General features: G+C 52.9%; 1 protein-coding gene across 3 annotated transcripts in view; it reads left to right on the top strand.

Annotated features, from left to right (window-relative positions):
- Positions 1–12,748, top strand: part of LOC140416499 (grainyhead-like protein 3 homolog) — a 117,612-nt gene that overhangs the window by 32,222 nt on the left and 72,642 nt on the right. The gene's annotated exons all lie outside the window — the stretch shown is intronic.

The raw sequence follows: 12,748 nt of genomic DNA, 5'->3' as shown, positions 1-12,748 counted from the left end.
TTCTCTGATCCTGCGGCTATGTCCGCAGGGTCTGTCTGGTCTTACAACCAGAAAGTTGGGGCCGCCCCCGCACCGATCATCTGTCCAGTGGGGGACTAGCACAGCGTAAAGCCCCCAGCTTTACCTGCGGATAAGGTCGGGAATGGCCGTGTCCGTGGCCACACGTGCGCACGGCGGCGGGCTACACCGCACAATATGCCGCTGGCCGTGCGCGGTCCTGGCCTGTCAAATACTGCCCCCTGTAACCAGCCTGGCCACCGCCGAACCACCCCCCACCAGTCCCTCCAGCCCCCGCCGAAGCCCCCCCTGCCAGCGGTTTCAGGTCTTGTGTCCCACGCCGTCGGGGCTCAGCCCGGCGGGGGCGGAGTATTGGGGGAGGGCCTCAGGTGACGTCCTGAGGCCGTCCATACGCCGTACTTCCCGAGTATGCCGTTTTTGAGGGGGCGGCGCATCGCAAAAGTGGCACCACCCCCGATTCTGGCGCAAATGAGGATTCTCCGGCCGATCGCCGAAAGCTATTCCGGCGTCGGCGATCGGAGATTCCAGCCCACTATCTATCACTGTCACTCAGTGATTTTGGTCTCCAAAGGCTTCTACAGCAAAGATTTCCACAGATTCACCACACTTTGGCTGAAGAAATTCCTCCTCATCTCTGTTTTAAAGGATTGTCCCTTTAGTCTGAGATTGTGTCCTCTCCTTCTAGTTTTTCCTACTTGTAGAAACATCCTCTCCATGTCCACTCTATCCAGGCCCCACAGTATTCTGTAGGTTTCAATAAGATCCCCCCTCATCCTTCTAAACTCCAACGAGTACAGACCCAGAGTCCTCAACCGTTCCTCATACGACCAGCTCTTCATTCCAGGATCATTCTTGTGAACCTCCTCTGGGCCATTTCCAAGGCCAGCACATCCTTCCGTAGATACGGAGCCCGGAACTGCTCACAGTATGCCAAATCGGGTCTGACCAGAGCCTGATACAACTTACGGAATGAGTAGCTTTGGGGCTAAAGATTATTTCAGAGATAGGGGCAAGGCCATGAAGGCTTTAAACACAAGAATAAGAATTTCAAATTGGAAACATTGGAGGATCAGGGTTCAATGCAGATGGTCACATGACTGATGATTAACCAGACTTGACTTAGGATAGAAAACAGCATAAAACTGGATAAGTTGAAGTTTATGGAGAATAGAGAAAGGAATGCATTGGGGCTCTCCCTGCACCCCCCTCCCCCCACAGGCATTGGGGCGCTCCCCGCACCCCCCTCCCCCCACAGGCATTGGGGCTCTCCCCGCACCCCACCTCCCCCCACAGGCATTGGGGCTCTCCCCGCACCCCCCTCCCCCCACAGGCATTGGGGCTCTCCCCACATCCCCCTCCCCCCACAGGCATTGGGGCTCTCCTCGCAGCCCCCTCCCCCCACAGGTATTGGAGCTCTCCCCGCACCCCCTCCCCCCACAGGCATTGGGGCTCTCCCCGCACCCCCCTCCCCCCACAGGCATTGGGGCTCTCCCCGCACCCCACCTCCCCCCAAAGGCATTGGGGCTCTCCCCGTACCCCCCTCCCCCCACAGGCATTGGGGCTCTCCCCGCACCCCCCTCCCCCCACAGGCATTGGGGCTCTCCCCGCATCCCCCTCCCCCCACAGGCATTGGGGCTCTTCCTGCATCCCCCTCCCCTCACAGGCATTGGAGCTCTCCCCGCATCCCCATCCCCCCACAGGCATTGGGGCTCTCCCCGCATCCCCCTCCCCCCACAGGCATTGGGGCTCTCCCCGCATCCCCCTCCCCCCACAGGCATTGGGGTTCTCCCCGTACCCCCCTCCCCCCACAGGCATTGGGGCCCTCCCCGCACCCCCTTCCCCCCTGCAGGAATTGGGGCTCTCCCCGCACCCCCCTCCCCCTACACGCATTGGGGCTCTCCCCGCACCCCCCTCCCCCCACAGATATTGGAGCTCTCCACGCAACCCCCTCCCCCCACAGGCATCGGGGCTCTCCCCGCACCCCTCTCCCCCCACAGGCATCGGGGCTCTCCCCGCACCCCCCTCCCCCCACAGGCATTGGAGCTTTCTCCGCACCCCCCTCCCCCCACAGGCATCGGGGCTCTCCCCGCACCCCCTCCCCCCACAGGCATTGGGGCTCTCCCCGCAACCCCCGCACCCCACAGGCATTGGGGCTCGCCCCGCAGCCCCCTCCCCCCACAGACATTGGGGCTCTCCCCGCACCCCCCTCCCCCCACAGGCATTGGGGCTCTGCCATCCCCCCTCCCCCAACAGGCATTGGGGCTCTCCCCTGCCCCCTCCCCCCACAGGCATTGGGGCTCTCCCCGCACCCCCCTCCCCCCACAGGCATTGGGGCTCTCCCCGCCCCCCCCTCCCCCCACAGGCATTGGAGCTCTCCCCGCACACCCCTCCCCCCACAGGCATTGGAGCTCTCCCCGCATCCCCCTCCCCCCACAGGCATTGGGGCTCTCCCCGCACCCCCCTCCCCCCACAGGAATTGGAGCTCTCCCCGCACACCCCTCCCCCCACAGGCATTGGAGCTCTCCCCGCATCCCCCTCCCCCACAGGCATTGGGGCTCTCATAGAATTTTTTACATAGAATTTACAGTGCAGAAGGAGGCCATTCGGCCCATCGAGTCTGCACCGGCTCTTGTAAAGAGCACCCCACCCAAGGTCAACACCTCCACCCTATCCCCACAACCCAGTAACCCCACCCAACACTAAGGGCAATTTTGGACACTAAGGGCAATTTATCATGGCCAATCCACCTAATCTGCACATCTTTGGGCTGTGGGAGGAAACCGGAGCACCGGAGGAAACCTACGCACACACGGGGAGGATGTGCAGACTCCGCACAGACAGTGACCCAAGCCGGAATCGAACCTGAGACCCTGGAGCTGTGAAGCAATTGTGCTATCCACAATGCTACCGTGCTGCTCCCCGCAACCCCCTCCCCCCCACAGGCATTGGGGCTCTCCCCTCCCCCTCCCCCCACAGGCATTGGGGCTTTCCCCTCCCCCTCCCCCACAGGCATTGGGGCTCTCCCCGCACCCCCCTCCCCCCACAGGCATTGGAGCTCTCCCCGCACACCCCTCCCCCACAGGCATTGGAGCTCTCCCCGCATCCCCCTCCCCCACAGGCATTGGGGCTCTCATAGAATTTTTTACATAGAATTTACAGTGCAGAAGGAGGCCATTCGGCCCATCGAGTCTGCACCGGCTCTTGTAAAGAGCACCCCACCTAAGGTCAACACCTCCACCCTATCCCCACAACCCAGTAACCCCACCCAACACTAAGGGCAATTTTGGACACTAAGGGCAATTTATCATGGCCAATCCACCTAACCTGCACATCTTTGGGCTGTGGGAGGAAACCGGAGCACCCGGAGGAAACACACGCACACACGGGGAGGATGTGCAGACTCCGCACAGACAGTGACCCACGCCGGAATCGAACCTGGGACCCTGGAGCTGTGAAGCAATTGTGCTATCCACAATGCTACCGTGCTGCTCACCGCATCCCCCTCCCCCACAGGCATTGGGGTTCTCCCCGTAACCCCTCCCGCCACAGGCATTGGGGCTCTCCCCGCACCCCACCTCCCCCACAGGCATTGGGGCTCTCCCCGCATCCCCCTCCCCCCCACAGGCATTGGGGCTCTTCCTGCATCCCCCTCCCCCCACAGGCATTGGAGCTCTCCTCGCACCCCCCTTCCCCCACAGGCATTGGGGCTCTCCACTCTTCCCACCCACCTGTTGCAGGCATTGGGGCTTTCTGCTCTAATCCCCCCCCTCACCCCCCACTGACCCCCCTCACAGGCATGGGCCTCCCCACCCCCCCCAACCGTTGCAGGCATGGGGGCTCTCTCCTCTTCCCTTCCCCCTCACAGGTATTGGGGTTGTTCCCTCTTCCCACCTCCCCATCGCAGGTATCAGGGCTCACCTGTCTACACCACACCGCACATAAGGGCACTCCCCCAATGGAGGAGGGTAACCCCCCACCCCCCTTTGCACTGCCCCATTCATGTACCCCCTTGGCACTGTCCCCTTTGTGTGCCCCTTCATTTGTGCATTGGCAGGAGGCATTGCCAGGGTGTCAGAGGGCAATATCCAGCTTTATCCCTCAGCACCTGAAGCTTATAGGTACCTCCACACCCCTGGCATGGTTATCACGACTGAATTTAACTTTTGAAAACCAAGAGTGATTCATGCCAGCGTGATCAGCATCAACGGGGCTGAGGTGGAGATGGTTAGCAGCTTCAAATTCCTTGGGGTACACATCTCCAAAAATCTGTCCTGGTCCACCCATGTCGACACAACAGCGCCTATACTTCCTCAGGACACTAAGGAAATTCGGCATGTCCACAGTAACTCTTACCAACTTTTACAGATGGGCCATAGAAAGCATCCTAAATGGCTGGTATGGCAACTGCTCAGCCCAAGTCCTCAAGAAACTTCAGAGAGTCGTGAGCACAGCCCAGTCCATCACATAAACCCGCCTCCCATCCATTGACTTCATCTACAGCTCCCGCTGCCTGGGGAAAGCGAGCAACATAGTCAAAGACCCCTCCCACCCGGCTTACTCACTCTTCCAACTTCTTGTGGGCAGGAGATACAGAAGTCTGAGAACACGCACGAACAGACTCAAAAGCATCTTCAGTCCCACTGTTACCAGACTCCTAAATGACCCGCTTATGGACTGATCTCATTAACTCTACACCCCTGTATGCTTCACCCAATGCCGGTGTCTATGTATTGTGTACCTTGTGTTGCCCTATTATGTATTTTCTTTTCTTTTCATGTACTTAATGATCTGTTGAGCTGCTCGCAGGAAAATACTTTTCACTGTACCTCGGTACACGTGACAATAAACAAATCCAATCCAATCTTACACCACCCCGTCTCTCTGCCCTTGCCCTGCAAATGTTTTTCTTCAGGTGCTTTTCCAATCCGCTATTAAAAATCACAATCAAATTAGTCTCTACCACACACTCAGGCAGTGCTTTCCAGATCCTAACCATTCGCTATGTAAAATATTTTTTCCTCAAGAAGCTATTGGTTCTTTTGCCAACCAAGTTAATTTGGTATTTCCTGGTTCTCAACACTCCCGCCAATGGGAAGTTTCTCTCTACGTACTCCATCTAGACTCCTTATGACTTTGAAAAGTTTGATCAAATCTCCTGTGAGGTGAACAAAATCTACTTTCCAATCTATTCAGTTGAGGCTGAACCAGGATTTTATCTCGCTGGCAGTTATTGAGAGTCACTGTTGCTGCTTTTGTTCTTGGATCACATGTAAACCTGTTTGGGTAAGGCTGGTAAATCTCCTTGTTCGAGGACAACCAGATAAGTTTCTGCTTTATGGTCACCATTATGGATTCTATTTTTTATTTTAGATGTATTTAAATGACGGAATTTAAATTCCCTGACTGTCATGGTGGAATTTTAACATATTCTCCAGATTATTAGAATTGTTCTCTGGATTACAGTTCCAGTAGCATAGCGACTATGCTCCCGTTCCAGGATACCCTCAATTTTGCTTTGCTTCATTGATGGATTCAGTGTTTGATTGGTGGGGTCTTCTTTTTTTGCAGGGGAGGCAGTGGCATAGTGGTATTGTTACTGGACGAGTAATCCAGAGACCCAGAGTCATGTTCTGGGAACCCAGGTTTGGATACTGCCATGGCAGATGGTGAAATTTTAATTCAATAAAAATCTGCAATTAGAAGTCTAAAGATGACCAGGGGCGACATTCTCCGACCCCCCCCCCCCCCCCGCCGGGTCGGAGAATCGTCGGGGTCTGGCGTGAATCCCACCCCTGCCTGTTGCCGAAGTCTCCGGTTGGCGGGCCCCCCGCTCGATTCTCCGGCCAGGATGGGCCGAACTCCTGCCGATAAATTGCCTGTCCCGCCGGCGTAAATTAAATCACCTACCTTACCGGCGGGACAAGGCGGCGCGGGTGGGCTCCGGGGTCCTGGGAGGGGCGCGGGGCGATCTGACCCCGGGGGGGTGCCCCCACGGTGGCCTGGCCCGCGATCGGGGCCCACCGATCCACGGGCGGGCCTGTGCCGTGGGGGCACTCTTTCCCTTCCGCCTCCGCCATGGTCTCCACCATGGCAGAGGTGGAAGAGACTCCCTCCACTGCGCATGCGTGGGAAACTGTCAGCGGCCGCTGACGCTCCCGCGCAGGCGCCGCCCGGAGATGTCATTTCCGCGCCAGCTGGCGGGGCACCAAAGGCCGTTTCCGCCAGCTGGCAGGGCGGAAATTCCTCTGGCGTCGGCCAAGCCCCTCAATGTTGGGGCTCAGCCCCCAAAGATGCGGAGCATTCCGCACCTTTGGGGCGGCGCGATGCCCGTCTGATTGGCGCCGTTTTGGGCGCCAGTCGGCGGACATCGCGCCGTTTCCGGAGAATGTCGCCCCCGGAAACCATTGTTGATTGTCGTAAAAATCCATCTGGTTCACTAATTTCCTTTCGGGAAGGAAATCTGCCATCCTTACCCGGTCTGGCCGACATGTGACTCCAGATCCACAGCAATGTGGTTGACTCTTAAACACCCACATCCCATAAACAAATAAAGAAACTTGGTTTCCTGTGGAGAAAATTTTATTTTTCTTCTGTATCTACTGCACATTCCAGCTATTGCTACAATTGTATAGAATCTTTGTCCATATTCTTTTAAAATTGTAAATTTGTACATGGTATCGCTGAATATACCTGAAAATATCTATTTCAAAAGGGAGTTTGAAAGTCAGATCTTCAACCGGTTCAGTAGGAGTACTTTAAACAAAGAGATCTAGGGGTACAGGTTCATAGCTCCTTGAAGGTGGAGTCGCAGGTGGACAGGGTGGTGAAGAAGGCATTCAGCATGCAGGTTTTATTGGTCAGAATATTGAATACAGGAGTTGGGACGTCTTGTTGAAGTTGTACAAGACATTGGTAAGACCACACATGGAATACTGTGTTCAGTTCTGGTCACCCTATTATAGGAAGGATATTGTTAAACTAGAAAGAGTGCAGAAGAGATTTACGAGGATGAACCAGGACTTGATGGTCTGAGTTATAAGGAGAGGCTGGATAGGCTGGGACCTATTCCCCTGGAGCGTAGGAGGCTTAGGGCAGATCTTATAGTGGTCTGTAAAATAATGAGGAGCATAGATAAGGTAGTCAACATCTTTTCCCAAAGGTAGAGGAGTCTAGAACTAGAGGGCATAGGTTTAAGGTGAGAGGGGAGAGATACAAAAGAAACCAGAGGGGAATTTTTTTCACACAGAGGGTGGTGAGCATCAGGAACGAGCTGCCAGAGGCTGTGGTAGAGGCAGGTACAATTTTTCCCTTTAAAAAACAGTTAGACAGTTACATGTGCAGGATGGATAAAGAGGGATATGGGCGAAATGCTGACAAATGGGACTAGCTTAGTGATAGAAACTGGGCGGCATGGACAAGCTGGGCTGAAGGGCCTGTTCCATGCTGTAAACATCTATGACTATGACTCTATCTATCTGGTGTAAGCATTTTAATTATTAATCCTCAGTGAGTGAAGGAAAAACTCAATTTCCAGATATTGGGAGACAAGGGGCGGGATTCTCCGCAATCGTCACAATGTCCGCCGACCGGCGCCAAAAACGGCGCGAATCAGTCCGGCATCGCGCCGCCCCAAAGGTGCGGAATTCTCCACATCTTGAGGGGCCGAGCCCTCACCTTGAGGGTCTAGGCCCGCGCCGGACTGATTTCCGCTCCGCCAGCTGGCGCGGAAATGACTTTGCTGTGCGGCGCATGCGCGGGAGCGTCAGCGGCCGCTCACGGCATCCCCGCGTATGCACAGTGGAGGGGGTCTCTTCCGCCTCCGCCATAGTGGAGACCATAGCGAAGGCGGAAGGAAAAGAGTGCCCCCACGGCACAGGCCCGCCCGCGGATCTGTGGGCCCCGTCGCGGGCCAGGCCACCATGGGGGCACCCCCCGGGGCCAGATCGCCCCGCCCGCGCCGCCTTGTCCCGCCGGTAAGATAGGTGGTTTGATTCTCGCCGGCGGGACAGGCATTCCAGCAGCGGGACTTCGGCCCACTGCGGGCCGGGAAATCGCCGGGGGGGGGAGCCCGCCAACCGGCGCAGCGCGATTCCCACCCCCGCCGAATATCTGGTGCCGGAGAATTCGGCAACCGGCGGGGGCGGGATTCACGCCAGCCCCCGGCGATTCTCCGACCCGGCGGGGGGGGTCGGAGAATCCCGCCCAAGGCTTGCTGATACTTTTCTCAATTGGTTCCTCACTTACATACCAATGACTTCTTCTCCCACTCCTCAGAGTCTACCAGGGTTCTATTTGAGGCTTTCTCCCCCTCATCTACAGGCTGCCCCTTGTTGACACAAGATGATTGGGACTATTCCCAATAATACGAAAAGCCAAGGTGGCGATTAGAAGAGATTTTTAAGAGTATATGAAGAATTTTGACAAGTGTGAATAAGCAGACAAAGGGATTATAAATTTAAAAATGTTACCAAAAAAACAATAAACAGGTGGACTATTGACATAAATGATATTATATTGCTTAAGATAAGTTACTTCAATGGGAAGCAAAATGTGGTGGGATATAAAACTGGTGGTAAATCCAGGATTCCTGTCAGGCAGGTTTGGTTGAAATCATACCCTATCCAGTTGGGGTTTTCTGTTTGTGCTATCTCTAGTCTTTGATTTTCCTCCAATTTACTTTAAGGAACAAGATTACCAAGAGCTAGTAATTGGACTAGCAGAAAATTTAGTCAAAGGCTGGAGTCTTCCATTGGGGAATCTAAGTTCAGTGGTGGACATGGAAATAGGAGTGATTTTCACTGTGGTATTCAGGTGCACTGCTTTGCTCATTATATATGCACCTGCAAGGAGTTCACCAATTAACACGGCAGGGGCAAGCTGGATGTAGCTGAGCCTGCCGTTATGTCATGGACAGCCTACACTTTTCCTTCCACCTTTGCTCAGCCATTCCTCCACACTTCCTGCCTTCCTTAGTCAACCTCCACACAATTTGCACTGCCACCACCTCTGTATTATTGGGCAGCCAAAGACTTTGGGCATTTTTATAAGAATTATTGGGTAACTCACTTTGTGTTGTGACTGCAGTACAAGTGGGGCTGGAATTGATTGTGCACTTGCTTAGGGTGTCGTAACATAAAAAGGACTCGATGGATAATTGAATCACTCCCTTCATCACTGGGAAATTGATTCAAACCCAGACCAGAGAATAGTTTTCGCTCTCTGGCTGCAAGATTCTGAAGTGAATTTGGGTGCTTAATTCACTTTCTAATTGGCAGGCAGTCAATGTTCAAAACTGCAAAATATAGTTCTAATTAGGAACAAAATGGCAGCACTACCTAAATGGACCTCAAAAATATTCGGAAATATCATTGTTACACTCTTGCACCAATGAGTGCACTAGTTGGAGTCAATTTTGGTGTCAACACATTGTTGAGTCAATCATCAATTTGATAGGTACTGCAACTTGCCAGGCAATGGTAATAGTTCAGAAAGCACACAATAGGTGGATTCTCCGGGGCCGCCAGCAACGGCAGTAATCCCGATGGCCCGGTGAATCGGGCATTGGGCAAAAGATGGGTTACAAGCTGGTCATGAAACCCATTGCAAGTCTTTGCCCCGCCAGCACTGCCGACGAGCTTCGCATCCAGACCCAGCAGGAATATGCAAATAGGTCATTATCCCTAATTTGAATTTAATTTATGGGCCGATTCACCTGCCTCATGGGATGCTCCCCCCCCCCCCCCCCCCCCCCCCCCGCCGCCGCCCCCCACCGCTCCAAGGCCAGGTGTTTGCTGGTGTGAATTGGTGCAATGCCTGACAAACACGGACCTGGTGGCTGGCACACTGACAAGTGGCAAGAGTGTGAGTACCCTCCCTACAATTGCCTCCAGGGTGCTGGGGTGGTGGGCAGGTGGGGGGGGGGGGGGGGGGGGGTCCTTCATGGGTTCTGGGGCTAGGGCCCAGGGGGCTTGTGGAGGGGCTCATGTTGGGGGTCTGTCCTGGAATGGAGGTTGTTTGGCTGGTCCTCCCATCCGCAGTTTTTAAACCCTTTAAACAGTCTGTCAGCATCTCAAAATTAAAGTTCTCTAAGAATAAAGTGAAAGTCTTCCCATATGCATCCCTAAATCTTTTATACAGTCTATCAGCGGGCCAAGTTCAAAGATCTGAGAGAAGGGAGGATTAGTGTTGTTTATTTATTTAGCTCTATGGGGTCATTAACTATGCGGAGCAGCTGTTTCTCTAACCGCAGTTCTCAAAAAGTTTTGTACTCAAGAACTACCAGGTGCTCAGAATGAAGAGACAACCTCTCAAAAATAAAATGTAGGGCGCGATGCAGCGGACTCAAGTTAAAGTCCCCTGAATGGCGTGTTTTGCGGGGTGTTTCTTGGCAGCTGCCATGCCGAGAAACACCCAGCTATCCACTTTGCCGTTTTCCTGCCTTGGGGAGATCCTCTCCGTCGAGGCTGCACTTAGAGAGATTTCCTGCTGATGAGTTTCCTCACAGATTGGGTGCCATTTTGAAAGGCTGCCCAAATTTCTCCTCCCCACCTTTCAGCCCTCCCCCCCCATCACTCTTTGACCATCCCCCCTCACCCTCCCCAATCTTGGGGAGGCCCCCGGAAACACCCACCTCATCTCCAGTCTACCTGGCAAGGCCCCCTCCGGGCCTGACCCCTGGCAGTGCCAACCTGGCACCTGTGCATCCTGGCACACTGGCAGTCTGGGATTGCACTACCAAAGTGCCAGGCTGGCAGTGCCAGGGTGCCCGGGGGAGTACCAGGGTGCCACCCTTTCCTGTCCCTGAACGCCCGGGGGTCCCACTGGATTGGGAGACACCCCCAGTGTCATTACAACTGGTTCACGTTTGTGTGGACCAGTACTAAACGATGTGTGGCGAGGTATCCAAGGCACAGCCAGTTAGTCCTGGGCGCCAGGGAAATCCAGCGTCCGGGTATTTAAATGAGGTATAAGGCTCATTTAAAAGTTCAGATTTGGATCGTGCCCAGTGTGAGCAAGATCTAGATCATGCCGGGTGGAGCGAGTTGAGTGACTCGTGATCGGCCCAGCGCACGGCACAGAGCCCAATGTGGGGCTCGTGCACAATTCACCCATTGCACCTGGATCCATGTCAGGCACAACGGGGTTGCTGAATTGCACCTATCGGAACAGAATCAGCTTCATGAGATGAGAGACACATCTAGAGCAGTGCCTAATGTGGTGCAGTTGGGAGATGACAACCTGTTAGAGAGCGTTATAAAATTCTCTTCACTTCTCTTTGCACGTCAAACTGACGTTTTGCAGGAAATGATTGAGCACAGAGGGCTTTTCCCTAAAGTGCTCAACCCCTAGCTTATTAAATACTGTTTTGAATCCTCTCCATCCAGCACATAGATCCCCAGTTTGAAAAGTTCTGTAACCCTAGGGAGCATTTCTTGAATTTAGTAGAAATATGCTATTTTGCATACAGGGCAATGCTTGGTTTCAAATTGCTTCAATGATGGCCATCTTGTCATCTGTACTGCAAATGCTCATGCTTATCATTTAACAAAAAGAAAAGAAGCCTAATTATGTACTTACATCTCAAAGAAGAAATAATCCCTCCCCTGCAACTTAAAAACATGTTTTATGATAGGAATATATCCTTTTGAAATAACCTTCGTTGTATGCTGCTTGTTCGCTGAAAGAAATTGTTTTACCAGAAAATAATTTGGTAAAATGTAAGGTGGTGCCTTTAAGAGGAATATATTGTGTTAATTCTGGATGAGAGTCAGGGGTGAAACCATTATCTCAGAAAGATCAAAGCCATGCAGATTGCATGCAGATAGCAATATTCTGTGGGTATTTCATATTTTTCTTCACAAGGTAGATTTGTGGATGTGATTGTTGATAGAAACTTGTGAAAACAAAATGTTGAAGAGCAGCAAAGAGCCCTGTAGTTAAAATGTCACTGAAGGGTGTGACAAGGCTTGGCTGTTTTGCTACATTTTAAAAATAGTAGGGAGAATAAATAATGTTAAAATAGAGCAAGTTTAAAGTAAAGCAATTTTTATTGTCACAAGTAGGCTTACATTAACACTGCAATGAAGTTACTGTGAAAAGCCCCTGGTCGCCACATTCTGGCGCCTGTTCGGGTACATGGAGGTAAAATTCAGAATGTCCAAATTACCTAAAGGCACTTCTTTCGGGACTTGTGGGAGGAAACCGGAGCACCCGGAGGAAACCCACCCAGACACAGGGCGAAGGTGCAGACGCCGCACAGACAGTGACCCAAGTGGGAATCGAACCTGGGACACTTGCGCTATGAAGCAACAGTGCTAACCACTGTGTTTTTACATGCCACCCAGAAGTAAGTGCACCTACATGAACTGTAAAGCTCCCCCGCCACCTCATTAACTTTTGAATGACCAAAGGCAATATGATATACTTTTGCTAATTATTTCTTCATTGCTGTTAATTGCTGAAGTCTTCTGTCCTCTGTTCTTTTTTATTCAGAAAATGCTATCTTTTACTTCACATTTACAGATGTTCTTAACTTTTTACATAAAAGCTGTTTTAAAATGTTTAATTGCATTGGCCATGGCTTCGTTACTGATGCAATCAGCAGGCTGAATTCTGCACTGACACCCTGACATAAATATCCCTCCTGTCTTAGTGTCATCATGAGAAAAGGACACGTTCATCAGAATGTGATTGCATTCTACTTATCCATTGATAATGCATTCCTAGGAAT

The sequence above is a fragment of the Scyliorhinus torazame genome, chromosome 1, assembly GCF_047496885.1.
Source record: "Scyliorhinus torazame isolate Kashiwa2021f chromosome 1, sScyTor2.1, whole genome shotgun sequence".
NCBI classification, from domain to species: Eukaryota; Metazoa; Chordata; class Chondrichthyes; order Carcharhiniformes; family Scyliorhinidae; genus Scyliorhinus; species Scyliorhinus torazame.
Note: the sequence above shows the minus strand (reverse complement) of the source record. Positions and strands in the feature narration are given on the sequence as shown.